Source organism: Lithobates pipiens, unplaced genomic scaffold, assembly GCF_037356315.1.
Source record: "Lithobates pipiens isolate NorthernLeopardFrog02 unplaced genomic scaffold, aLitPip1_a1.2 Scaffold_18, whole genome shotgun sequence".
Classification (NCBI taxonomy): domain Eukaryota; kingdom Metazoa; phylum Chordata; class Amphibia; order Anura; family Ranidae; genus Lithobates; species Lithobates pipiens.
Genome location: NW_027507758.1, coordinates 580,696,391 through 580,720,146, shown reverse-complemented (window position 1 = coordinate 580,720,146; position 23,756 = coordinate 580,696,391). Strand labels below are relative to the sequence as shown.

At 53.5% G+C, this 23,756-nt stretch overlaps 37 non-coding genes across 37 annotated transcripts; all 37 read right to left on the bottom strand.

Annotated features, from left to right (window-relative positions):
- Nucleotides 1-736: 736 nt before the first annotated feature.
- On the bottom strand, nt 737-809 carry TRNAA-UGC (transfer RNA alanine (anticodon UGC)). Its single transcript has one exon. It is a non-coding gene; the product is annotated as a tRNA-Ala (tRNA).
- Nucleotides 810-1,170: 361 nt separating this feature from the next.
- On the bottom strand, nt 1,171-1,241 carry TRNAG-GCC (transfer RNA glycine (anticodon GCC)). The gene has a single exon. It is a non-coding gene; the product is annotated as a tRNA-Gly (tRNA).
- Nucleotides 1,242-1,917: 676 nt separating this feature from the next.
- On the bottom strand, nt 1,918-1,990 carry TRNAA-AGC (transfer RNA alanine (anticodon AGC)). Its single transcript has one exon. It is a non-coding gene; the product is annotated as a tRNA-Ala (tRNA).
- Nucleotides 1,991-2,308: 318 nt separating this feature from the next.
- TRNAG-GCC (transfer RNA glycine (anticodon GCC)) lies at nt 2,309-2,379 on the bottom strand. The gene has a single exon. It is a non-coding gene; the product is annotated as a tRNA-Gly (tRNA).
- Nucleotides 2,380-2,954: 575 nt separating this feature from the next.
- Nucleotides 2,955-3,027, bottom strand: TRNAA-UGC (transfer RNA alanine (anticodon UGC)). The gene has a single exon. It is a non-coding gene; the product is annotated as a tRNA-Ala (tRNA).
- Nucleotides 3,028-4,129: 1,102 nt separating this feature from the next.
- On the bottom strand, nt 4,130-4,202 carry TRNAA-AGC (transfer RNA alanine (anticodon AGC)). The gene has a single exon. It is a non-coding gene; the product is annotated as a tRNA-Ala (tRNA).
- Nucleotides 4,203-4,520: 318 nt separating this feature from the next.
- Nucleotides 4,521-4,591, bottom strand: TRNAG-GCC (transfer RNA glycine (anticodon GCC)). Its single transcript has one exon. It is a non-coding gene; the product is annotated as a tRNA-Gly (tRNA).
- A 575-nt stretch (nt 4,592-5,166) lies between these two features.
- Nucleotides 5,167-5,239, bottom strand: TRNAA-UGC (transfer RNA alanine (anticodon UGC)). Its single transcript has one exon. It is a non-coding gene; the product is annotated as a tRNA-Ala (tRNA).
- A 361-nt stretch (nt 5,240-5,600) lies between these two features.
- Nucleotides 5,601-5,671, bottom strand: TRNAG-GCC (transfer RNA glycine (anticodon GCC)). The gene has a single exon. It is a non-coding gene; the product is annotated as a tRNA-Gly (tRNA).
- Nucleotides 5,672-6,341: 670 nt separating this feature from the next.
- Nucleotides 6,342-6,414, bottom strand: TRNAA-AGC (transfer RNA alanine (anticodon AGC)). Its single transcript has one exon. It is a non-coding gene; the product is annotated as a tRNA-Ala (tRNA).
- Nucleotides 6,415-6,732: 318 nt separating this feature from the next.
- TRNAG-GCC (transfer RNA glycine (anticodon GCC)) lies at nt 6,733-6,803 on the bottom strand. Its single transcript has one exon. It is a non-coding gene; the product is annotated as a tRNA-Gly (tRNA).
- Nucleotides 6,804-7,378: 575 nt separating this feature from the next.
- TRNAA-UGC (transfer RNA alanine (anticodon UGC)) lies at nt 7,379-7,451 on the bottom strand. Its single transcript has one exon. It is a non-coding gene; the product is annotated as a tRNA-Ala (tRNA).
- A 361-nt stretch (nt 7,452-7,812) lies between these two features.
- Nucleotides 7,813-7,883, bottom strand: TRNAG-GCC (transfer RNA glycine (anticodon GCC)). The gene has a single exon. It is a non-coding gene; the product is annotated as a tRNA-Gly (tRNA).
- A 1,061-nt stretch (nt 7,884-8,944) lies between these two features.
- On the bottom strand, nt 8,945-9,015 carry TRNAG-GCC (transfer RNA glycine (anticodon GCC)). The gene has a single exon. It is a non-coding gene; the product is annotated as a tRNA-Gly (tRNA).
- A 575-nt stretch (nt 9,016-9,590) lies between these two features.
- Nucleotides 9,591-9,663, bottom strand: TRNAA-UGC (transfer RNA alanine (anticodon UGC)). Its single transcript has one exon. It is a non-coding gene; the product is annotated as a tRNA-Ala (tRNA).
- A 361-nt stretch (nt 9,664-10,024) lies between these two features.
- TRNAG-GCC (transfer RNA glycine (anticodon GCC)) lies at nt 10,025-10,095 on the bottom strand. Its single transcript has one exon. It is a non-coding gene; the product is annotated as a tRNA-Gly (tRNA).
- Nucleotides 10,096-10,765: 670 nt separating this feature from the next.
- On the bottom strand, nt 10,766-10,838 carry TRNAA-AGC (transfer RNA alanine (anticodon AGC)). The gene has a single exon. It is a non-coding gene; the product is annotated as a tRNA-Ala (tRNA).
- A 318-nt stretch (nt 10,839-11,156) lies between these two features.
- TRNAG-GCC (transfer RNA glycine (anticodon GCC)) lies at nt 11,157-11,227 on the bottom strand. The gene has a single exon. It is a non-coding gene; the product is annotated as a tRNA-Gly (tRNA).
- Nucleotides 11,228-13,367: 2,140 nt separating this feature from the next.
- On the bottom strand, nt 13,368-13,438 carry TRNAG-GCC (transfer RNA glycine (anticodon GCC)). Its single transcript has one exon. It is a non-coding gene; the product is annotated as a tRNA-Gly (tRNA).
- Nucleotides 13,439-14,013: 575 nt separating this feature from the next.
- TRNAA-UGC (transfer RNA alanine (anticodon UGC)) lies at nt 14,014-14,086 on the bottom strand. The gene has a single exon. It is a non-coding gene; the product is annotated as a tRNA-Ala (tRNA).
- A 361-nt stretch (nt 14,087-14,447) lies between these two features.
- Nucleotides 14,448-14,518, bottom strand: TRNAG-GCC (transfer RNA glycine (anticodon GCC)). The gene has a single exon. It is a non-coding gene; the product is annotated as a tRNA-Gly (tRNA).
- Nucleotides 14,519-15,188: 670 nt separating this feature from the next.
- TRNAA-AGC (transfer RNA alanine (anticodon AGC)) lies at nt 15,189-15,261 on the bottom strand. The gene has a single exon. It is a non-coding gene; the product is annotated as a tRNA-Ala (tRNA).
- A 318-nt stretch (nt 15,262-15,579) lies between these two features.
- On the bottom strand, nt 15,580-15,650 carry TRNAG-GCC (transfer RNA glycine (anticodon GCC)). The gene has a single exon. It is a non-coding gene; the product is annotated as a tRNA-Gly (tRNA).
- A 575-nt stretch (nt 15,651-16,225) lies between these two features.
- Nucleotides 16,226-16,298, bottom strand: TRNAA-UGC (transfer RNA alanine (anticodon UGC)). Its single transcript has one exon. It is a non-coding gene; the product is annotated as a tRNA-Ala (tRNA).
- A 361-nt stretch (nt 16,299-16,659) lies between these two features.
- Nucleotides 16,660-16,730, bottom strand: TRNAG-GCC (transfer RNA glycine (anticodon GCC)). The gene has a single exon. It is a non-coding gene; the product is annotated as a tRNA-Gly (tRNA).
- A 670-nt stretch (nt 16,731-17,400) lies between these two features.
- Nucleotides 17,401-17,473, bottom strand: TRNAA-AGC (transfer RNA alanine (anticodon AGC)). The gene has a single exon. It is a non-coding gene; the product is annotated as a tRNA-Ala (tRNA).
- Nucleotides 17,474-17,791: 318 nt separating this feature from the next.
- On the bottom strand, nt 17,792-17,862 carry TRNAG-GCC (transfer RNA glycine (anticodon GCC)). The gene has a single exon. It is a non-coding gene; the product is annotated as a tRNA-Gly (tRNA).
- Nucleotides 17,863-18,437: 575 nt separating this feature from the next.
- Nucleotides 18,438-18,510, bottom strand: TRNAA-UGC (transfer RNA alanine (anticodon UGC)). The gene has a single exon. It is a non-coding gene; the product is annotated as a tRNA-Ala (tRNA).
- Nucleotides 18,511-18,871: 361 nt separating this feature from the next.
- On the bottom strand, nt 18,872-18,942 carry TRNAG-GCC (transfer RNA glycine (anticodon GCC)). Its single transcript has one exon. It is a non-coding gene; the product is annotated as a tRNA-Gly (tRNA).
- Nucleotides 18,943-19,612: 670 nt separating this feature from the next.
- TRNAA-AGC (transfer RNA alanine (anticodon AGC)) lies at nt 19,613-19,685 on the bottom strand. The gene has a single exon. It is a non-coding gene; the product is annotated as a tRNA-Ala (tRNA).
- A 318-nt stretch (nt 19,686-20,003) lies between these two features.
- TRNAG-GCC (transfer RNA glycine (anticodon GCC)) lies at nt 20,004-20,074 on the bottom strand. Its single transcript has one exon. It is a non-coding gene; the product is annotated as a tRNA-Gly (tRNA).
- Nucleotides 20,075-20,649: 575 nt separating this feature from the next.
- Nucleotides 20,650-20,722, bottom strand: TRNAA-UGC (transfer RNA alanine (anticodon UGC)). The gene has a single exon. It is a non-coding gene; the product is annotated as a tRNA-Ala (tRNA).
- A 361-nt stretch (nt 20,723-21,083) lies between these two features.
- Nucleotides 21,084-21,154, bottom strand: TRNAG-GCC (transfer RNA glycine (anticodon GCC)). Its single transcript has one exon. It is a non-coding gene; the product is annotated as a tRNA-Gly (tRNA).
- Nucleotides 21,155-21,824: 670 nt separating this feature from the next.
- Nucleotides 21,825-21,897, bottom strand: TRNAA-AGC (transfer RNA alanine (anticodon AGC)). The gene has a single exon. It is a non-coding gene; the product is annotated as a tRNA-Ala (tRNA).
- A 318-nt stretch (nt 21,898-22,215) lies between these two features.
- On the bottom strand, nt 22,216-22,286 carry TRNAG-GCC (transfer RNA glycine (anticodon GCC)). Its single transcript has one exon. It is a non-coding gene; the product is annotated as a tRNA-Gly (tRNA).
- A 575-nt stretch (nt 22,287-22,861) lies between these two features.
- Nucleotides 22,862-22,934, bottom strand: TRNAA-UGC (transfer RNA alanine (anticodon UGC)). The gene has a single exon. It is a non-coding gene; the product is annotated as a tRNA-Ala (tRNA).
- A 361-nt stretch (nt 22,935-23,295) lies between these two features.
- Nucleotides 23,296-23,366, bottom strand: TRNAG-GCC (transfer RNA glycine (anticodon GCC)). The gene has a single exon. It is a non-coding gene; the product is annotated as a tRNA-Gly (tRNA).
- Between the last annotated feature and the right edge of the window lie 390 nt (nt 23,367-23,756).

Below are 23,756 nucleotides of genomic sequence, written 5' to 3'. Positions count from 1 at the left end.
GAAACACCTTGTGCCTTGAGGCATTCCATGGGGCTGGAAATTGGGGGAGAGAGCTACAAACACCAAGAGCCCATAATTGCATTGGCCGGGAATCGAACCCGGGCATCGAACCCGGGCCTCCCGCGTGGCAGGCAAGAATTCTACCACTGAACCACCAATGCTCCACGCCGGGCCAGGCGCCACCACCCTCGCTCAGCTGGCCTAGGAGAGTCCAGCTCTCGCCCACGCTTGACTTGGGATTCGCTTGTCGAAATCCATGAGGATGGCCAGCGACAAGAGCAGAGTGGCGCAGCGGAAGCGTGCTGGGCCCATAACCCAGAGGTCGATGGATCGAAACCATCCTCTGCTACGTTGCCTTTTCCTATGCCAATCGATATTTGCTTGCGGGCCCAAAGGCCTTTCTTTCGCACACAAAGAGAAGTTGAACCTGATTCAGGTGATTCAACGAGTCCAAAGCTCTCAGCGTAAGCATGGCACTGGCACCTTTCCCCCTAATGGAATATTGTCTCTTGGCCATGGAAGCCTGGTCGTGCTTTCTTTAATTGATTGCTTTTGTCCAATACTGCCTACGTGACTTTGGCTGAAGCCACAGATGCCACCACAAAAACGTGGCAATGCCTTGGCACATGTTATGAGGAGCACTCCGGCTTCCCATGTTGCTCACGGCGCTCGGTTCCAAGCTTCAACATCAAACACAAAAGCAAGGTGCCTCCCGTGAAACCAGGAAAGCTGCGTTTGGAGAATGCGGGCATCGATCCCGCTACCTCTCGCATGCAAAGCGAGCGCTCTGCCACTTGAGCTAATCCCCCTTTGCTCGAGTGTGTTGCTTGCGCTATGGCTGATCCCTGTCCTCTCCTGGGCTATGTGTAAAATATAGTCAGTTTTGCGAAATCCACAACCTGCTCTGGCCGCTAGACACCAGGAGAGCCACCCACTTTCCTAGCGTAGAAGGTTTGCACCCCCCTTTTTTTTCCCTCCTACGACCTTTGACAACTGAGCCCCTTCAGAGGCATGGCCCCATGGGTTTCAATGATGTAATTGGGAGAAGGCTGGTTTCAAAAAGCACTCACACCGCCTAGTACATTCTCGACAAGAAACACCTTGTGCCTTGATGCACTCCACGGGGCTGGAAATTGGGGGAGAGCGCTGCAAACACAAAGAGCCCATAATTGCATTGGCCGGGAATCGAACCCGGGCCTCCCGCGTGGCAGGCGAGAATTCTACCACTGAACCACCAATGCTCCACGCCGGGCCACTTGCCACCACCCTCGCTCAGCTGGTCTAGGAGAGTCCAGCTCTCGCCCACGCTTGACTTGGGATTCGCTGGTCGAAAATCAATGGAAACGCCTAGTCGTCTACATTGTGACTTTGCCACATGGACCCACTCCCCGTGGGAATCGCTGGCAAACTACATCCACATGTGGTTGTTGAGGTTGGTCAGCGACAAGAGCAGAGTGGCGCAGCGGAAGCGTGCTGGGCCCATAACCCAGAGGTCGATGGATCGAAACCATCCTCTGCTACGTTGCCCTTTCCTATGCCAATCGATATTTGCTTGCGTGCGGGCCCAAAGGCCTTTCTTTCGCACACAAAGAGAAGTTGAACCTGATTCAGGTGATTCAACGAGTCCAAAGCTCTCAGCGTAAGCATGGCACTGGCACTGGCACCTTTTGCGCTAATGAAATATTGTCTCTTGGCCATGGAGGCCTGCTCGTGCTTTGTTTACTAGATTGCTTTTGTCCAACACTGCCTACGTGACTTTGGCTGAAGCCACAGTTGCCACCACAAAAACGTGGCAACGCCTTGGCACGCGTTATGAGGAGGACTCCGGCTTCCCATGTTGCTCACGGCGCTCGGTTCCAAGCTTCAACATCAAACACAAAAGCAAGGTGTCTCCTGGCAAATCAGGAAAGCTGCATTTGGAGAATGCGGGCATCGATCCCGCTACCTCTCGCATGCTAAGCGAGCGCTCTACCATTTGAGCTAATCCCCCTTTGCTTGAGGTTGTTGCTTGTGCTATGGCTGATCCCTGTCCTCTCCTGGGCTATGTGTAAACTATAGGCAGTTTTGCTAAATCCACAACTTGCTCTGGCCGCTAGACACCAGGAGAGCCACTCCCCCAAGACCTTGGACAACTGAGCCCCTTCTGAAGTATGGCCCCATGGGTTTCAATGATGTCATTGGGAGAAGGTGGTTTCAAAAAGCACTCACACCGCCTAATACATTCTCGACAAGAAACACCTTGTGCCTTGAGGCATTCCATGGGGCTGGAAATTGGGGGAGAGAGCTACAAACACCAAGAGCCCATAATTGCATTGGCCGGGAATCGAACCCGGGCCTCCCGCGTGGCAGGCGAGAATTCTACCACTGAACCACCAATGCTCCACGCCGGGCCAGGCGCCACCACCCTCGCTCAGCTGGCCTAGGAGAGTCCAGCTCTCGCCCACGCTTGACTTGGGATTCGCTTGTCGAAATCCATGAGGATGGCCAGCGACAAGAGCAGAGTGGCGCAGCGGAAGCGTGCTGGGCCCATAACCCAGAGGTCGATGGATCGAAACCATCCTCTGCTACGTTGCCTTTTCCTATGCCAATCGATATTTGCTTGCGGGCCCAAAGGCCTTTCTTTCGCACACAAAGAGAAGTTGAACCTGATTCAGGTGATTCAACGAGTCCAAAGCTCTCAGCGTAAGCATGGCACTGGCACCTTTCCCCCTAATGGAATATTGTCTCTTGGCCATGGAAGCCTGGTCGTGCTTTCTTTAATTGATTGCTTTTGTCCAATACTGCCTACGTGACTTTGGCTGAAGCCACAGATGCCACCACAAAAACGTGGCAATGCCTTGGCACATGTTATGAGGAGCACTCCGGCTTCCCATGTTGCTCACGGCGCTCGGTTCCAAGCTTCAACATCAAACACAAAAGCAAGGTGCCTCCCGTGAAACCAGGAAAGCTGCGTTTGGAGAATGCGGGCATCGATCCCGCTACCTCTCGCATGCAAAGCGAGCGCTCTGCCACTTGAGCTAATCCCCCTTTGCTCGAGTGTGTTGCTTGCGCTATGGCTGATCCCTGTCCTCTCCTGGGCTATGTGTAAAATATAGTCAGTTTTGCGAAATCCACAACCTGCTCTGGCCGCTAGACACCAGGAGAGCCACCCGCTTTCCTAGCGTAGAAGGTTTGCACCCCCCTTTTTTTTCCCTCCTACGACCTTTGACAACTGAGCCCCTTCAGAGGTATGGCCCCATGGGTTTCAATGATGTAATTGGGAGAAGGCTGGTTTCAAAAAGCACTCACACCGCCTAGTACATTCTCGACAAGAAACACCTTGTGCCTTGATGCACTCCACGGGGCTGGAAATTGGGGGAGAGCGCTGCAAACAGAAAGAGCCCATAATTGCATTGGCCGGGAATCGAACCCGGGCCTCCCGCGTGGCAGGCGAGAATTCTACCACTTAACCACCAATGCTCCACGCCGGGCCACTTGCCACCACCCTCGCTCAGCTGGTCTAGGAGAGTCCAGCTCTCGCCCACGCTTGACTTGGGATTCGCTGGTCGAAAATCAATGGAAACGCCTAGTCGTCTACATTGTGACTTTGCCACATGGACCCACTCCCCGTGGGAATCGCTGGCAAACTACATCCACATGTGGTTGTTGAGGTTGGTCAGCGACAAGAGCAGAGTGGCGCAGCGGAAGCGTGCTGGGCCCATAACCCAGAGGTCGATGGATCGAAACCATCCTCTGCTACGTTGCCCTTTCCTATGCCAATCGATATTTGCTTGCGTGCGGGCCCAAAGGCCTTTCTTTCGCACACAAAGAGAAGTTGAACCTGATTCAGGTGATTCAACGAGTCCAAAGCTCTCAGCGTAAGCATGGCACTGGCACCTTTTGCGCTAATGAAATATTGTCTCTTGGCCATGGAGCCCTGCTCGTGCTTTGTTTACTAGATTGCTTTTGTCCAACACTGCCTACGTGACTTTGGCTGAAGCCACAGTTGCCACCACAAAAACGTGGCAACGCCTTGGCACGCGTTATGAGGAGGACTCCGGCTTCCCATGTTGCTCACGGCGCTCGGTTCCAAGCTTCAACATCAAACACAAAAGCAAGGTGTCTCCTGGCAAATCAGGAAAGCTGCATTTGGAGAATGCGGGCATCGATCCCGCTACCTCTCGCATGCTAAGCGAGCGCTCTACCATTTGAGCTAATCCCCCTTTGCTTGAGGTTGTTGCTTGTGCTATGGCTGATCCCTGTCCTCTCCTGGGCTATGTGTAAACTATAGGCAGTTTTGCTAAATCCACAACTTGCTCTGGCCGCTAGACACCAGGAGAGCCACTCCCCCAAGACCTTGGACAACTGAGCCCCTTCTGAAGTATGGCCCCATGGGTTTCAATGATGTCATTGGGAGAAGGTGGTTTCAAAAAGCACTCACACCGCCTAATACATTCTCGACAAGAAACACCTTGTGCCTTGAGGCATTCCATGGGGCTGGAAATTGGGGGAGAGAGCTACAAACACCAAGAGCCCATAATTGCATTGGCCGGGAATCGAACCCGGGCCTCCCGCGTGGCAGGCGAGAATTCTACCACTGAACCACCAATGCTCCACGCCGGGCCAGGCGCCACCACCCTCGCTCAGCTGGCCTAGGAGAGTCCAGCTCTCGCCCACGCTTGACTTGGGATTCGCTTGTCGAAATCCATGAGGATGGCCAGCGACAAGAGCAGAGTGGCGCAGCGGAAGCGTGCTGGGCCCATAACCCAGAGGTCGATGGATCGAAACCATCCTCTGCTACGTTGCCTTTTCCTATGCCAATCGATATTTGCTTGCGGGCCCAAAGGCCTTTCTTTCGCACACAAAGAGAAGTTGAACCTGATTCAGGTGATTCATCGAGTCCAAAGCTCTCAGCGTAAGCATGGCACTGGCACCTTTCCCCCTAATGGAATATTGTCTCTTGGCCATGGAAGCCTGGTCGTGCTTTCTTTAATTGATTGCTTTTGTCCAATACTGCCTACGTGACTTTGGCTGAAGCCACAGATGCCACCACAAAAACGTGGCAATGCCTTGGCACATGTTATGAGGAGCACTCCGGCTTCCCATGTTGCTCACGGCGCTCGGTTCCAAGCTTCAACATCAAACACAAAAGCAAGGTGCCTCCCGTGAAACCAGGAAAGCTGCGTTTGGAGAATGCGGGCATCGATCCCGCTACCTCTCGCATGCAAAGCGAGCGCTCTGCCACTTGAGCTAATCCCCCTTTGCTCGAGTGTGTTGCTTGCGCTATGGCTGATCCCTGTCCTCTCCTGGGCTATGTGTAAAATATAGTCAGTTTTGCGAAATCCACAACCTGCTCTGGCCGCTAGACACCAGGAGAGCCACCCGCTTTCCTAGCGTAGAAGGTTTGCACCCCCCTTTTTTTTCCCTCCTACGACCTTTGACAACTGAGCCCCTTCAGAGGTATGGCCCCATGGGTTTCAATGATGTAATTGGGAGAAGGCTGGTTTCAAAAAGCACTCACACCGCCTAGTACATTCTCGACAAGAAACACCTTGTGCCTTAATGCACTCCACGGGGCTGGAAATTGGGGGAGAGCGCTGCAAACACAAAGAGCCCATAATTGCATTGGCCGGGAATCGAACCCGGGCCTCCCGCGTGGCAGGCGAGAATTCTACCACTGAACCACCAATGCTCCACGCCGGGCCACTTGCCACCACCCTCGCTCAGCTGGTCTAGGAGAGTCCAGCTCTCGCCCACGCTTGACTTGGGATTCGCTGGTCGAAAATCAATGGAAACACCTAGTCGTCTACATTGTGACTTTGCCACATGGACCCACTCCCCGTGGGAATCGCTGGCAAACTACATCCACATGTGGTTGTTGAGGTTGGTCAGCGACAAGAGCAGAGTGGCGCAGCGGAAGCGTGCTGGGCCCATAACCCAGAGGTCGATGGATCGAAACCATCCTCTGCTACGTTGCCCTTTCCTATGCCAATCGATATTTGCTTGCGTGCGGGCCCAAAGGCCTTTCTTTCGCACACAAAGAGAAGTTGAACCTGATTCAGGTGATTCAACGAGTCCAAAGCTCTCAGCGTAAGCATGGCACTGGCACCTTTTGCGCTAATGAAATATTGTCTCTTGGCCATGGAGGCCTGCTCGTGCTTTGTTTACTAGATTGCTTTTGTCCAACACTGCCTACGTGACTTTGGCTGAAGCCACAGTTGCCACCACAAAAACGTGGCAACGCCTTGGCACGCGTTATGAGGAGGACTCCGGCTTCCCATGTTGCTCACGGCGCTCGGTTCCAAGCTTCAACATCAAACACAAAAGCAAGGTGTCTCCTGGCAAATCAGGAAAGCTGCATTTGGAGAATGCGGGCATCGATCCCGCTACCTCTCGCATGCTAAGCGAGCGCTCTACCATTTGAGCTAATCCCCCTTTGCTTGAGGTTGTTGCTTGTGCTATGGCTGATCCCTGTCCTCTCCTGGGCTATGTGTAAACTATAGGCAGTTTTGCTAAATCCACAACTTGCTCTGGCCGCTAGACACCAGGAGAGCCACTCCCCCAAGACCTTGGACAACTGAGCCCCTTCTGAAGTATGGCCCCATGGGTTTCAATGATGTCATTGGGAGAAGGTGGTTTCAAAAAGCACTCACACCGCCTAATACATTCTCGACAAGAAACACCTTGTGCCTTGAGGCATTCCATGGGGCTGGAAATTGGGGGAGAGAGCTACAAACACCAAGAGCCCATAATTGCATTGGCCGGGAATCGAACCCGGGCCTCCCGCGTGGCAGGCGAGAATTCTACCACTGAACCACCAATGCTCCACGCCGGGCCAGGCGCCACCACCCTCGCTCAGCTGGCCTAGGAGAGTCCAGCTCTCGCCCACGCTTGACTTGGGATTCGCTTGTCGAAATCCATGAGGATGGCCAGCGACAAGAGCAGAGTGGCGCAGCGGAAGCGTGCTGGGCCCATAACCCAGAGGTCGATGGATCGAAACCATCCTCTGCTACGTTGCCTTTTCCTATGCCAATCGATATTTGCTTGCGGGCCCAAAGGCCTTTCTTTCGCACACAAAGAGAAGTTGAACCTGATTCAGGTGATTCAACGAGTCCAAAGCTCTCAGCGTAAGCATGGCACTGGCACCTTTCCCCCTAATGGAATATTGTCTCTTGGCCATGGAAGCCTGGTCGTGCTTTCTTTAATTGATTGCTTTTGTCCAATACTGCCTACGTGACTTTGGCTGAAGCCACAGATGCCACCACAAAAACGTGGCAATGCCTTGGCACATGTTATGAGGAGCACTCCGGCTTCCCATGTTGCTCACGGCGCTCGGTTCCAAGCTTCAACATCAAACACAAAAGCAAGGTGCCTCCCGTGAAACCAGGAAAGCTGCGTTTGGAGAATGCGGGCATCGATCCCGCTACCTCTCGCATGCAAAGCGAGCGCTCTGCCACTTGAGCTAATCCCCCTTTGCTCGAGTGTGTTGCTTGCGCTATGGCTGATCCCTGTCCTCTCCTGGGCTATGTGTAAAATATAGTCAGTTTTGCGAAATCCACAACCTGCTCTGGCCGCTAGACACCAGGAGAGCCACCCGCTTTCCTAGCGTAGAAGGTTTGCACCCCCCTTTTTTTTCCCTCCTACGACCTTTGACAACTGAGCCCCTTCAGAGGTATGGCCCCATGGGTTTCAATGATGTAATTGGGAGAAGGCTGGTTTCAAAAAGCACTCACACCGCCTAGTACATTCTCGACAAGAAACACCTTGTGCCTTGATGCACTCCACGGGGCTGGAAATTGGGGGAGAGCGCTGCAAACACAAAGAGCCCATAATTGCATTGGCCGGGAATCGAACCCGGGCCTCCCGCGTGGCAGGCGAGAATTCTACCACTGAACCACCAATGCTCCACGCCGGGCCACTTGCCACCACCCTCGCTCAGCTGGTCTAGGAGAGTCCAGCTCTCGCCCACGCTTGACTTGGGATTCGCTGGTCGAAAATCAATGGAAACGCCTAGTCGTCTACATTGTGACTTTGCCACATGGACCCACTCCCCGTGGGAATCGCTGGCAAACTACATCCACATGTGGTTGTTGAGGTTGGTCAGCGACAAGAGCAGAGTGGCGCAGCGGAAGCGTGCTGGGCCCATAACCCAGAGGTCGATGGATCGAAACCATCCTCTGCTACGTTGCCTTTTTCTATGCCAATCGATATTTGCTTGCGTGCGGGCCCAAAGGCCTTTCTTTCGCACACAAAGAGAAGTTGAACCTGATTCAGGTGATTCAACGAGTCCAAAGCTCTCAGCGTAAGCATGGCACTGGCACCTTTTGCGCTAATGAAATATTGTCTCTTGGCCATGGAGGCCTGCTCGTGCTTTGTTTACTAGATTGCTTTTGTCCAACACTGCCTACGTGACTTTGGCTGAAGCCACAGTTGCCACCACAAAAACGTGGCAACGCCTTGGCACGCGTTATGAGGAGGACTCCGGCTTCCCATGTTGCTCACGGCGCTCGGTTCCAAGCTTCAACATCAAACACAAAAGCAAGGTGTCTCCTGGCAAATCAGGAAAGCTGCATTTGGAGAATGCGGGCATCGATCCCGCTACCTCTCGCATGCTAAGCAAGCGCTCTACCATTTGAGCTAATCCCCCTTTGCTTGAGGTTGTTGCTTGTGCTATGGCTGATCCCTGTCCTCTCCTGGGCTATGTGTAAACTATAGGCAGTTTTGCTAAATCCACAACTTGCTCTGGCCGCTAGACACCAGGAGAGCCACTCCCCCAAGACCTTGGACAACTGAGCCCCTTCTGAAGTATGGCCCCATGGGTTTCAATGATGTCATTGGGAGAAGGTGGTTTCAAAAAGCACTCACACCGCCTAATACATTCTCGACAAGAAACACCTTGTGCCTTGAGGCATTCCATGGGGCTGGAAATTGGGGGAGAGAGCTACAAACACCAAGAGCCCATAATTGCATTGGCCGGGAATCGAACCCGGGCCTCCCGCGTGGCAGGCGAGAATTCTACCACTGAACCACCAATGCTCCACGCCGGGCCAGGCGCCACCACCCTCGCTCAGCTGGCCTAGGAGAGTCCAGCTCTCGCCCACGCTTGACTTGGGATTCGCTTGTCGAAATCCATGAGGGTGGCCAGCGACAAGAGCAGAGTGGCGCAGCGGAAGCGTGCTGGGCCCATAACCCAGAGGTCGATGGATCGAAACCATCCTCTGCTACGTTGCCTTTTCCTATGCCAATCGATATTTGCTTGCGGGCCCAAAGGCCTTTCTTTCGCACACAAAGAGAAGTTGAACCTGATTCAGGTGATTCAACGAGTCCAAAGCTCTCAGCGTAAGCATGGCACTGGCACCTTTCCCCCTAATGGAATATTGTCTCTTGGCCATGGAAGCCTGGTCGTGCTTTCTTTAATTGATTGCTTTTGTCCAATACTGCCTACGTGACTTTGGCTGAAGCCACAGATGCCACCACAAAAACGTGGCAATGCCTTGGCACATGTTATGAGGAGCACTCCGGCTTCCCATGTTGCTCACGGCGCTCGGTTCCAAGCTTCAACATCAAACACAAAAGCAAGGTGCCTCCCGTGAAACCAGGAAAGCTGCGTTTGGAGAATGCGGGCATCGATCCCGCTACCTCTCGCATGCAAAGCGAGCGCTCTGCCACTTGAGCTAATCCCCCTTTGCTCGAGTGTGTTGCTTGCGCTATGGCTGATCCCTGTCCTCTCCTGGGCTATGTGTAAAATATAGTCAGTTTTGCGAAATCCACAACCTGCTCTGGCCGCTAGACACCAGGAGAGCCACCCGCTTTCCTAGCGTAGAAGGTTTGCACCCCCCTTTTTTTTCCCTCCTACGACCTTTGACAACTGAGCCCCTTCAGAGGTATGGCCCCATGGGTTTCAATGATGTAATTGGGAGAAGGCTGGTTTCAAAAAGCACTCACACCGCCTAGTACATTCTCGACAAGAAACACCTTGTGCCTTGATGCACTCCACGGGGCTGGAAATTGGGGGAGAGCGCTGCAAACACAAAGAGCCCATAATTGCATTGGCCGGGAATCGAACCCGGGCCTCCCGCGTGGCAGGCGAGAATTCTACCACTGAACCACCAATGCTCCACGCCGGGCCACTTGCCACCACCCTCGCTCAGCTGGTCTAGGAGAGTCCAGCTCTCGCCCACGCTTGACTTGGGATTCGCTGGTCGAAAATCAATGGAAACGCCTAGTCGTCTACATTGTGACTTTGCCACATGGACCCACTCCCCGTGGGAATCGCTGGCAAACTACATCCACATGTGGTTGTTGAGGTTGGTCAGCGACAAGAGCAGAGTGGCGCAGCGGAAGCGTGCTGGGCCCATAACCCAGAGGTCGATGGATCGAAACCATCCTCTGCTACGTTGCCCTTTCCTATGCCAATCGATATTTGCTTGCGTGCGGGCCCAAAGGCCTTTCTTTCGCACACAAAGAGAAGTTGAACCTGATTCAGGTGATTCAACGAGTCCAAAGCTCTCAGCGTAAGCATGGCACTGGCACCTTTTGCGCTAATGAAATATTGTCTCTTGGCCATGGAGGCCTTCTCGTGCTTTGTTTACTAGATTGCTTTTGTCCAACACTGCCTACGTGACTTTGGCTGAAGCCACAGTTGCCACCACAAAAACGTGGCAACGCCTTGGCACGCGTTATGAGGAGGACTCCGGCTTCCCATGTTGCTCACGGCGCTCGGTTCCAAGCTTCAACATCAAACACAAAAGCAAGGTGTCTCCTGGCAAATCAGGAAAGCTGCATTTGGAGAATGCGGGCATCGATCCCGCTACCTCTCGCATGCTAAGCGAGCGCTCTACCATTTGAGCTAATCCCCCTTTGCTTGAGGTTGTTGCTTGTGCTATGGCTGATCCCTGTCCTCTCCTGGGCTATGTGTAAACTATAGGCAGTTTTGCTAAATCCACAACTTGCTCTGGCCGCTAGACACCAGGAGAGCCACTCCCCCAAGACCTTGGACAACTGAGCCCCTTCTGAAGTATGGCCCCATGGGTTTCAATGATGTCATTGGGAGAAGGTGGTTTCAAAAAGCACTCACACCGCCTAATACATTCTCGACAAGAAACACCTTGTGCCTTGAGGCATTCCATGGGGCTGGAAATTGGGGGAGAGAGCTACAAACACCAAGAGCCCATAATTGCATTGGCCGGGAATCGAACCCGGGCCTCCCGCGTGGCAGGCGAGAATTCTACCACTGAACCACCAATGCTCCACGCCGGGCCAGGCGCCACCACCCTCGCTCAGCTGGCCTAGGAGAGTCCAGCTCTCGCCCACGCTTGACTTGGGATTCGCTTGTCGAAATCCATGAGGATGGCCAGCGACAAGAGCAGAGTGGCGCAGCGGAAGCGTGCTGGGCCCATAACCCAGAGGTCGATGGATCGAAACCATCCTCTGCTACGTTGCCTTTTCCATGCCAATCGATATTTGCTTGCGGGCCCAAAGGCCTTTCTTTCGCACACAAAGAGAAGTTGAACCTGATTCAGGTGATTCAACGAGTCCAAAGCTCTCAGCGTAAGCATGGCACTGGCACCTTTCCCCCTAATGGAATATTGTCTCTTGGCCATGGAAGCCTGGTCGTGCTTTCTTTAATTGATTGCTTTTGTCCAATACTGCCTACGTGACTTTGGCTGAAGCCACAGATGCCACCACAAAAACGTGGCAATGCCTTGGCACATGTTATGAGGAGCACTCCGGCTTCCCATGTTGCTCACGGCGCTCGGTTCCAAGCTTCAACATCAAACACAAAAGCAAGGTGCCTCCCGTGAAACCAGGAAAGCTGCGTTTGGAGAATGCGGGCATCGATCCCGCTACCTCTCGCATGCAAAGCAAGCGCTCTGCCACTTGAGCTAATCCCCCTTTGCTCGAGTGTGTTGCTTGCGCTATGGCTGATCCCTGTCCTCTCCTGGGCTATGTGTAAAATATAGTCAGTTTTGCGAAATCCACAACCTGCTCTGGCCGCTAGACACCAGGAGAGCCACCCGCTTTCCTAGCGTAGAAGGTTTGCACCCCCCTTTTTTTTCCCTCCTACGACCTTTGACAACTGAGCCCCTTCAGAGGTATGGCCCCATGGGTTTCAATGATGTAATTGGGAGAAGGCTGGTTTCAAAAAGCACTCACACCGCCTAGTACATTCTCGACAAGAAACACCTTGTGCCTTGATGCACTCCACGGGGCTGGAAATTGGGGGAGAGCGCTGCAAACACAAAGAGCCCATAATTGCATTGGCCGGGAATCGAACCCGGGCCTCCCGCGTGGCAGGCGAGAATTCTACCACTTAACCACCAATGCTCCACGCCGGGCCACTTGCCACCACCCTCGCTCAGCTGGTCTAGGAGAGTCCAGCTCTCGCCCACGCTTGACTTGGGATTCGCTGGTCGAAAATCAATGGAAACGCCTAGTCGTCTACATTGTGACTTTGCCACATGGACCCACTCCCCGTGGGAATCGCTGGCAAACTACATCCACATGTGGTTGTTGAGGTTGGTCAGCGACAAGAGCAGAGTGGCGCAGCGGAAGCGTGCTGGGCCCATAACCCAGAGGTCGATGGATCGAAACCATCCTCTGCTACGTTGCCCTTTCCTATGCCAATCGATATTTGCTTGCGTGCGGGCCCAAAGGCCTTTCTTTCGCACACAAAGAGAAGTTGAACCTGATTCAGGTGATTCAACGAGTCCAAAGCTCTCAGCGTAAGCATGGCACTGGCACCTTTTGCGCTAATGAAATATTGTCTCTTGGCCATGGAGGCCTGCTCGTGCTTTGTTTACTAGATTGCTTTTGTCCAACACTGCCTACGTGACTTTGGCTGAAGCCACAGTTGCCACCACAAAAACGTGGCAACGCCTTGGCACGCGTTATGAGGAGGACTCCGGCTTCCCATGTTGCTCACGGCGCTCGGTTCCAAGCTTCAACATCAAACACAAAAGCAAGGTGTCTCCTGGCAAATCAGGAAAGCTGCATTTGGAGAACGCGGGCATCGATCCCGCTACCTCTCGCATGCTAAGCAAGCGCTCTACCATTTGAGCTAATCCCCCTTTGCTTGAGGTTGTTGCTTGTGCTATGGCTGATCCCTGTCCTCTCCTGGGCTATGTGTAAACTATAGGCAGTTTTGCTAAATCCACAACTTGCTCTGGCCGCTAGACACCAGGAGAGCCACTCCCCCAAGACCTTGGACAACTGAGCCCCTTCTGAAGTATGGCCCCATGGGTTTCAATGATGTCATTGGGAGAAGGTGGTTTCAAAAAGCACTCACACCGCCTAATACATTCTCGACAAGAAACACCTTGTGCCTTGAGGCATTCCATGGGGCTGGAAATTGGGGGAGAGAGCTACAAACACCAAGAGCCCATAATTGCATTGGCCGGGAATCGAACCCGGGCCTCCCGCGTGGCAGGCGAGAATTCTACCACTGAACCACCAATGCTCCACGCCGGGCCAGGCGCCACCACCCTCGCTCAGCTGGCCTAGGAGAGTCCAGCTCTCGCCCACGCTTGACTTGGGATTCGCTTGTCGAAATCCATGAGGATGGCCAGCGACAAGAGCAGAGTGGCGCAGCGGAAGCGTGCTGGGCCCATAACCCAGAGGTCGATGGATCGAAACCATCCTCTGCTACGTTGCCTTTTCCTATGCCAATCGATATTTGCTTGCGGGCCCAAAGGCCTTTCTTTCGCACACAAAGAGAAGTTGAACCTGATTCAGGTGATTCAACGAGTCCAAAGCTCTCAGCGTAAGCATGGCACTGGCACCTTTCCCCCTAATGGAATATTGTCTCTTGGCCATGGAAGCCTGGTCGTGCTTTCTTTAATTGATTGCTTTTGTCCAATACTGCCTACGTGACTTTGGCTGAAGCCACAGATGCCACCACAAAAACGTGGCAATGCCTTGGCACATGTTATGAGGAGCACTCCGGCTTCCCATGTTGCTCACGGCGCTCGGTTCCAAGCTTCAACATCAAACACAAAAGCAAGGTGCCTCCCGTGAAACCAGGAAAGCTGCGTTTGGAGAATGCGGGCATCGATCCCGCTACCTCTCGCATGCAAAGCGAGCGCTCTGCCACTTGAGCTAATCCCCCTTTGCTCGAGTGTGTTGCTTGCGCTATGGCTGATCCCTGTCCTCTCCTGGGCTATGTGTAAAATATAGTCAGTTTTGCGAAATCCACAACCTGCTCTGGCCGCTAGACACCAGGAGAGCCACCCGCTTTCCTAGCGTAGAAGGTTTGCACCCCCCTTTTTTTTCCCTCCTACGACCTTTGACAACTGAGCCCCTTCAGAGGTATGGCCCCATGGGTTTCAATGATGTAATTGGGAGAAGGCTGGTTTCAAAAAGCACTCACACCGCCTAGTACATTCTCGACAAGAAACACCTTGTGCCTTGATGCACTCCACGGGGCTGGAAATTGGGGGAGAGCGCTGCAAACACAAAGAGCCCATAATTGCATTGGCCGGGAATCGAACCCGGGCCTCCCGCGTGGCAGGCGAGAATTCTACCACTGAACCACCAATGCTCCACGCCGGGCCACTTGCCACCACCCTCGCTCAGCTGGTCTAGGAGAGTCCAGCTCTCGCCCACGCTTGACTTGGGATTCGCTGGTCGAAAATCAATGGAAACGCCTAGTCGTCTACATTGTGACTTTGCCACATGGACCCACTCCCCGTGGGAATCGCTGGCAAACTACATCCACATGTGGTTGTTGAGGTTGGTCAGCGACAAGAGCAGAGTGGCGCAGCGGAAGCGTGCTGGGCCCATAACCCAGAGGTCGATGGATCGAAACCATCCTCTGCTACGTTGCCCTTTCCTATGCCAATCGATATTTGCTTGCGTGCGGGCCCAAAGGCCTTTCTTTCGCACACAAAGAGAAGTTGAACCTGATTCAGGTGATTCAACGAGTCCAAAGCTCTCAGCGTAAGCATGGCACTGGCACCTTTTGCGCTAATGAAATATTGTCTCTTGGCCATGGAGGCCTGCTCGTGCTTTGTTTACTAGATTGCTTTTGTCCAACACTGCCTACGTGACTTTGGCTGAAGCCACAGTTGCCACCACAAAAACGTGGCAACGCCTTGGCACGCGTTATGAGGAGGACTCCGGCTTCCCATGTTGCTCACGGCGCTCGGTTCCAAGCTTCAACATCAAACACAAAAGCAAGGTGTCTCCTGGCAAATCAGGAAAGCTGCATTTGGAGAATGCGGGCATCGATCCCGCTACCTCTCGCATGCTAAGCGAGCGCTCTACCATTTGAGCTAATCCCCCTTTGCTTGAGGTTGTTGCTTGTGCTATGGCTGATCCCTGTCCTCTCCTGGGCTATGTGTAAACTATAGGCAGTTTTGCTAAATCCACAACTTGCTCTGGCCGCTAGACACCAGGAGAGCCACTCCCCCAAGACCTTGGACAACTGAGCCCCTTCTGAAGTATGGCCCCATGGGTTTCAATGATGTCATTGGGAGAAGGTGGTTTCAAAAAGCACTCACACCGCCTAATACATTCTCGACAAGAAACACCTTGTGCCTTGAGGCATTCCATGGGGCTGGAAATTGGGGGAGAGAGCTACAAACACCAAGAGCCCATAATTGCATTGGCCGGGAATCGAACCCGGGCCTCCCGCGTGGCAGGCGAGAATTCTACCACTGAACCACCAATGCTCCACGCCGGGCCAGGCGCCACCACCCTCGCTCAGCTGGCCTAGGAGAGTCCAGCTCTCGCCCACGCTTGACTTGGGATTCGCTTGTCGAAATCCATGAGGATGGCCAGCGACAAGAGCAGAGTGGCGCAGCGGAAGCGTGCTGGGCCCATAACCCAGAGGTCGATGGATCGAAACCATCCTCTGCTACGTTGCCTTTTCCTATGCCAATCGATATTTGCTTGCGGGCCCAAAGGCCTTTCTTTCGCACACAAAGAGAAGTTGAACCTGATTCAGGTGATTCAACGAGTCCAAAGCTCTCAGCGTAAGCATGGCACTGGCACCTTTCCCCCTAATGGAATATTGTCTCTTGGCCATGGAAGCCTGGTCGTGCTTTCTTTAATTGATTGCTTTTGTCCAATACTGCCTACGTGACTTTGGCTGAAGCCACAGATGCCACCACAAAAACGTGGCAATGCCTTGGCACATGTTATGAGGAGCACTCCGGCTTCCCATGTTGCTCACGGCGCTCGGTTCCAAGCTTCAACATCAAACACAAAAGCAAGGTGCCTCCCGTGAAACCAGGAAAGCTGCGTTTGGAGAATGCGGGCATCGATCCCGCTACCTCTCGCATGCAAAGCGAGCGCTCTGCCACTTGAGCTAATCCCCCTTTGCTCGAGTGTGTTGCTTGCGCTATGGCTGATCCCTGTCCTCTCCTGGGCTATGTGTAAAATATAGTCAGTTTTGCGAAATCCACAACCTGCTCTGGCCGCTAGACACCAGGAGAGCCACCCGCTTTCCTAGCGTAGAAGGTTTGCACCCCCCTTTTTTTTCCCTCCTACGACCTTTGACAACTGAGCCCCTTCAGAGGTATGGCCCCATGGGTTTCAATGATGTAATTGGGAGAAGGCTGGTTTCAAAAAGCACTCACACCGCCTAGTACATTCTCGACAAGAAACACCTTGTGCCTTGATGCACTCCACGGGGCTGGAAATTGGGGGAGAGCGCTGCAAACACAAAGAGCCCATAATTGCATTGGCCGGGAATCGAACCCGGGCCTCCCGCGTGGCAGGCGAGAATTCTACCACTGAACCACCAATGCTCCACGCCGGGCCACTTGCCACCACCCTCGCTCAGCTGGTCTAGGAGAGTCCAGCTCTCGCCCACGCTTGACTTGGGATTCGCTGGTCGAAAATCAATGGAAACGCCTAGTCGTCTACATTGTGACTTTGCCACATGGACCCACTCCCCGTGGGAATCGCTGGCAAACTACATCCACATGTGGTTGTTGAGGTTGGTCAGCGACAAGAGCAGAGTGGCGCAGCGGAAGCGTGCTGGGCCCATAACCCAGAGGTCGATGGATCGAAACCATCCTCTGCTACGTTGCCCTTTCCTATGCCAATCGATATTTGCTTGCGTGCGGGCCCAAAGGCCTTTCTTTCGCACACAAAGAGCAGTTGAACCTGATTCAGGTGATTCAACGAGTCCAAAGCTCTCAGCGTAAGCATGGCACTGGCACCTTTTGCGCTAATGAAATATTGTCTCTTGGCCATGGAGGCCTGCTCGTGCTTTGTTTACTAGATTGCTTTTGTCCAACACTGCCTACGTGACTTTGGCTGAAGCCACAGTTGCCACCACAAAAACGTGGCAACGCCTTGGCACGCGTTATGAGGAGGACTCCGGCTTCCCATGTTGCTCACGGCGCTCGGTTCCAAGCTTCAACATCAAACACAAAAGCAAGGTGTCTCCTGGCAAATCAGGAAAGCTGCATTTGGAGAATGCGGGCATCGATCCCGCTACCTCTCGCATGCTAAGCGAGCGCTCTACCATTTGAGCTAATCCCCCTTTGCTTGAGGTTGTTGCTTGTGCTATGGCTGATCCCTGTCCTCTCCTGGGCTATGTGTAAACTATAGGCAGTTTTGCTAAATCCACAACTTGCTCTGGCCGCTAGACACCAGGAGAGCCACTCCCCCAAGACCTTGGACAACTGAGCCCCTTCTGAAGTATGGCCCCATGGGTTTCAATGATGTCATTGGGAGAAGGTGGTTTCAAAAAGCACTCACACCGCCTAATACATTCTCGACAAGAAACACCTTGTGCCTTGAGGCATTCCATGGGGCTGGAAATTGGGGGAGAGAGCTACAAACACCAAGAGCCCATAATTGCATTGGCCGGGAATCGAACCCGGGCCTCCCGCGTGGCAGGCGAGAATTCTACCACTGAACCACCAATGCTCCACGCCGGGCCAGGCGCCACCACCCTCGCTCAGCTGGCCTAGGAGAGTCCAGCTCTCGCCCACGCTTGACTTGGGATTCGCTTGTCGAAATCCATGAGGATGGCCAGCGACAAGAGCAGAGTGGCGCAGCGGAAGCGTGCTGGGCCCATAACCCAGAGGTCGATGGATCGAAACCATCCTCTGCTACGTTGCCTTTTCCTATGCCAATCGATATTTGCTTGCGGGCCCAAAGGCCTTTCTTTCGCACACAAAGAGAAGTTGAACCTGATTCAGGTGATTCAACGAGTCCAAAGCTCTCAGCGTAAGCATGGCACTGGCACCTTTCCCCCTAATGGAATATTGTCTCTTGGCCATGGAAGCCTGGTCGTGCTTTCTTTAATTGATTGCTTTTGTCCAATACTGCCTACGTGACTTTGGCTGAAGCCACAGATGCCACCACAAAAACGTGGCAATGCCTTGGCACATGTTATGAGGAGCACTCCGGCTTCCCATGTTGCTCACGGCGCTCGGTTCCAAGCTTCAACATCAAACACAAAAGCAAGGTGCCTCCCGTGAAACCAGGAAAGCTGCGTTTGGAGAATGCGGGCATCGATCCCGCTACCTCTCGCATGCAAAGCGAGCGCTCTGCCACTTGAGCTAATCCCCCTTTGCTCGAGTGTGTTGCTTGCGCTATGGCTGATCCCTGTCCTCTCCTGGGCTATGTGTAAAATATAGTCAGTTTTGCGAAATCCACAACCTGCTCTGGCCGCTAGACACCAGGAGAGCCACCCGCTTTCCTAGCGTAGAAGGTTTGCACCCCCCTTTTTTTTCCCTCCTACGACCTTTGACAACTGAGCCCCTTCAGAGGTATGGCCCCATGGGTTTCAATGATGTAATTGGGAGAAGGCTGGTTTCAAAAAGCACTCACACCGCCTAGTACATTCTCGACAAGAAACACCTTGTGCCTTGATGCACTCCACGGGGCTGGAAATTGGGGGAGAGCGCTGCAAACACAAAGAGCCCATAATTGCATTGGCCGGGAATCGAACCCGGGCCTCCCGCGTGGCAGGCGAGAATTCTACCACTGAACCACCAATGCTCCACGCCGGGCCACTTGCCACCACCCTCGCTCAGCTGGTCTAGGAGAGTCCAGCTCTCGCCCACGCTTGACTTGGGATTCGCTGGTCGAAAATCAATGGAAACGCCTAGTCGTCTACATTGTGACTTTGCCACATGGACCCACTCCCCGTGGGAATCGCTGGCAAACTACATCCACATGTGGTTGTTGAGGTTGGTCAGCGACAAGAGCAGAGTGGCGCAGCGGAAGCGTGCTGGGCCCATAACCCAGAGGTCGATGGATCGAAACCATCCTCTGCTACGTTGCCCTTTCCTATGCCAATCGATATTTGCTTGCGTGCGGGCCCAAAGGCCTTTCTTTCGCACACAAAGAGAAGTTGAACCTGATTCAGGTGATTCAACGAGTCCAAAGCTCTCAGCGTAAGCATGGCACTGGCACCTTTTGCGCTAATGAAATATTGTCTCTTGGCCATGGAGGCCTGCTCGTGCTTTGTTTACTAGATTGCTTTTGTCCAACACTGCCTACGTGACTTTGGCTGAAGCCACAGTTGCCACCACAAAAACGTGGCAACGCCTTGGCACGCGTTATGAGGAGGACTCCGGCTTCCCATGTTGCTCACGGCGCTCGGTTCCAAGCTTCAACATCAAACACAAAAGCAAGGTGTCTCCTGGCAAATCAGGAAAGCTGCATTTGGAGAATGCGGGCATCGATCCCGCTACCTCTCGCATGCTAAGCGAGCGCTCTACCATTTGAGCTAATCCCCCTTTGCTTGAGGTTGTTGCTTGTGCTATGGCTGATCCCTGTCCTCTCCTGGGCTATGTGTAAACTATAGGCAGTTTTGCTAAATCCACAACTTGCTCTGGCCGCTAGACACCAGGAGAGCCACTCCCCCAAGACCTTGGACAACTGAGCCCCTTCTGAAGTATGGCCCCATGGGTTTCAATGATGTCATTGGGAGAAGGTGGTTTCAAAAAGCACTCACACCGCCTAATACATTCTCGACAAGAAACACCTTGTGCCTTGAGGCATTCCATGGGGCTGGAAATTGGGGGAGAGAGCTACAAACACCAAGAGCCCATAATTGCATTGGCCGGGAATCGAACCCGGGCCTCCCGCGTGGCAGGCGAGAATTCTACCACTGAACCACCAATGCTCCACGCCGGGCCAGGCGCCACCACCCTCGCTCAGCTGGCCTAGGAGAGTCCAGCTCTCGCCCACGCTTGACTTGGGATTCGCTTGTCGAAATCCATGAGGATGGCCAGCGACAAGAGCAGAGTGGCGCAGCGGAAGCGTGCTGGGCCCATAACCCAGAGGTCGATGGATCGAAACCATCCTCTGCTACGTTGCCTTTTCCTATGCCAATCGATATTTGCTTGCGGGCCCAAAGGCCTTTCTTTCGCACACAAAGAGAAGTTGAACCTGATTCAGGTGATTCAACGAGTCCAAAGCTCTCAGCGTAAGCATGGCACTGGCACCTTTCCCCCTAATGGAATATTGTCTCTTGGCCATGGAAGCCTGGTCGTGCTTTCTTTAATTGATTGCTTTTGTCCAATACTGCCTACGTGACTTTGGCTGAAGCCACAGATGCCACCACAAAAACGTGGCAATGCCTTGGCACATGTTATGAGGAGCACTCCGGCTTCCCATGTTGCTCACGGCGCTCGGTTCCAAGCTTCAACATCAAACACAAAAGCAAGGTGCCTCCCGTGAAACCAGGAAAGCTGCGTTTGGAGAATGCGGGCATCGATCCCGCTACCTCTCGCATGCAAAGCGAGCGCTCTGCCACTTGAGCTAATCCCCCTTTGCTCGAGTGTGTTGCTTGCGCTATGGCTGATCCCTGTCCTCTCCTGGGCTATGTGTAAAATATAGTCAGTTTTGCGAAATCCACAACCTGCTCTGGCCGCTAGACACCAGGAGAGCCACCCGCTTTCCTAGCGTAGAAGGTTTGCACCCCCCTTTTTTTTCCCTCCTACGACCTTTGACAACTGAGCCCCTTCAGAGGTATGGCCCCATGGGTTTCAATGATGTAATTGGGAGAAGGCTGGTTTCAAAAAGCACTCACACCGCCTAGTACATTCTCGACAAGAAACACCTTGTGCCTTGATGCACTCCACGGGGCTGGAAATTGGGGGAGAGCGCTGCAAACACAAAGAGCCCATAATTGCATTGGCCGGGAATCGAACCCGGGCCTCCCGCGTGGCAGGCGAGAATTCTACCACTGAACCACCAATGCTCCACGCCGGGCCACTTGCCACCACCCTCGCTCAGCTGGTCTAGGAGAGTCCAGCTCTCGCCCACGCTTGACTTGGGATTCGCTGGTCGAAAATCAATGGAAACGCCTAGTCGTCTACATTGTGACTTTGCCACATGGACCCACTCCCCGTGGGAATCGCTGGCAAACTACATCCACATGTGGTTGTTGAGGTTGGTCAGCGACAAGAGCAGAGTGGTGCAGCGGAAGCGTGCTGGGCCCATAACCCAGAGGTCGATGGATCGAAACCATCCTCTGCTACGTTGCCCTTTCCTATGCCAATCGATATTTGCTTGCGTGCGGGCCCAAAGGCCTTTCTTTCGCACACAAAGAGAAGTTGAACCTGATTCAGGTGATTCAACGAGTCCAAAGCTCTCAGCGTAAGCATGGCACTGGCACCTTTTGCGCTAATGAAATATTGTCTCTTGGCCATGGAGGCCTGCTCGTGCTTTGTTTACTAGATTGCTTTTGTCCAACACTGCCTACGTGACTTTGGCTGAAGCCACAGTTGCCACCACAAAAACGTGGCAACGCCTTGGCACGCGTTATGAGGAGGACTCCGGCTTCCCATGTTGCTCACGGCGCTCGGTTCCAAGCTTCAACATCAAACACAAAAGCAAGGTGTCTCCTGGCAAATCAGGAAAGCTGCATTTGGAGAATGCGGGCATCGATCCCGCTACCTCTCGCATGCTAAGCGAGCGCTCTACCATTTGAGCTAATCCCCCTTTGCTTGAGGTTGTTGCTTGTGCTATGGCTGATCCCTGTCCTCTCCTGGGCTATGTGTAAACTATAGGCAGTTTTGCTAAATCCACAACTTGCTCTGGCCGCTAGACACCAGGAGAGCCACTCCCCCAAGACCTTGGACAACTGAGCCCCTTCTGAAGTATGGCCCCATGGGTTTCAATGATGTCATTGGGAGAAGGTGGTTTCAAAAAGCACTCACACCGCCTAATACATTCTCGACAAGAAACACCTTGTGCCTTGAGGCATTCCATGGGGCTGGAAATTGGGGGAGAGAGCTACAAACACCAAGAGCCCATAATTGCATTGGCCGGGAATCGAACCCGGGCCTCCCGCGTGGCAGGCGAGAATTCTACCACTGAACCACCAATGCTCCACGCCGGGCCAGGCGCCACCACCCTTGCTCAGCTGGCCTAGGAGAGTCCAGCTCTCGCCCACGCTTGACTTGGGATTCGCTTGTCGAAATCCATGAGGATGGCCAGCGACAAGAGCAGAGTGGCGCAGCGGAAGCGTGCTGGGCCCATAACCCAGAGGTCGATGGATCGAAACCATCCTCTGCTACGTTGCCTTTTCCTATGCCAATCGATATTTGCTTGCGGGCCCAAAGGCCTTTCTTTCGCACACAAAGAGAAGTTGAACCTGATTCAGGTGATTCAACGAGTCCAAAGCTCTCAGCGTAAGCATGGCACTGGCACCTTTCCCCCTAATGGAATATTGTCTCTTGGCCATGGAAGCCTGGTCGTGCTTTCTTTAATTGATTGCTTTTGTCCAATACTGCCTACGTGACTTTGGCTGAAGCCACAGATGCCACCACAAAAACGTGGCAATGCCTTGGCACATGTTATGAGGAGCACTCCGGCTTCCCATGTTGCTCACGGCGCTCGGTTCCAAGCTTCAACATCAAACACAAAAGCAAGGTGCCTCCCGTGAAACCAGGAAAGCTGCGTTTGGAGAATGCGGGCATCGATCCCGCTACCTCTCGCATGCAAAGCGAGCGCTCTGCCACTTGAGCTAATCCCCCTTTGCTCGAGTGTGTTGCTTGCGCTATGGCTGATCCCTGTCCTCTCCTGGGCTATGTGTAAAATATAGTCAGTTTTGCGAAATCCACAACCTGCTCTGGCCGCTAGACACCAGGAGAGCCACCCGCTTTCCTAGCGTAGAAGGTTTGCACCCCCCTTTTTTTTCCCTCCTACGACCTTTGACAACTGAGCCCCTTCAGAGGTATGGCCCCATGGGTTTCAATGATGTAATTGGGAGAAGGCTGGTTTCAAAAAGCACTCACACCGCCTAGTACATTCTCGACAAGAAACACCTTGTGCCTTGATGCACTCCACGGGGCTGGAAATTGGGGGAGAGCGCTGCAAACACAAAGAGCCCATAATTGCATTGGCCGGGAATCGAACCCGGGCCTCCCGCGTGGCAGGCGAGAATTCTACCACTGAACCACCAATGCTCCACGCCGGGCCACTTGCCACCACCCTCGCTCAGCTGGTCTAGGAGAGTCCAGCTCTCGCCCACGCTTGACTTGGGATTCGCTGGTCGAAAATCAATGGAAACGCCTAGTCGTCTACATTGTGACTTTGCCACATGGACCCACTCCCCGTGGGAATCGCTGGCAAACTACATCCACATGTGGTTGTTGAGGTTGGTCAGCGACAAGAGCAGAGTGGCGCAGCGGAAGCGTGCTGGGCCCATAACCCAGAGGTCGATGGATCGAAACCATCCTCTGCTACGTTGCCCTTTCCTATGCCAATCGATATTTGCTTGCGTGCGGGCCCAAAGGCCTTTCTTTCGCACACAAAGAGAAGTTGAACCTGATTCAGGTGATTCAACGAGTCCAAAG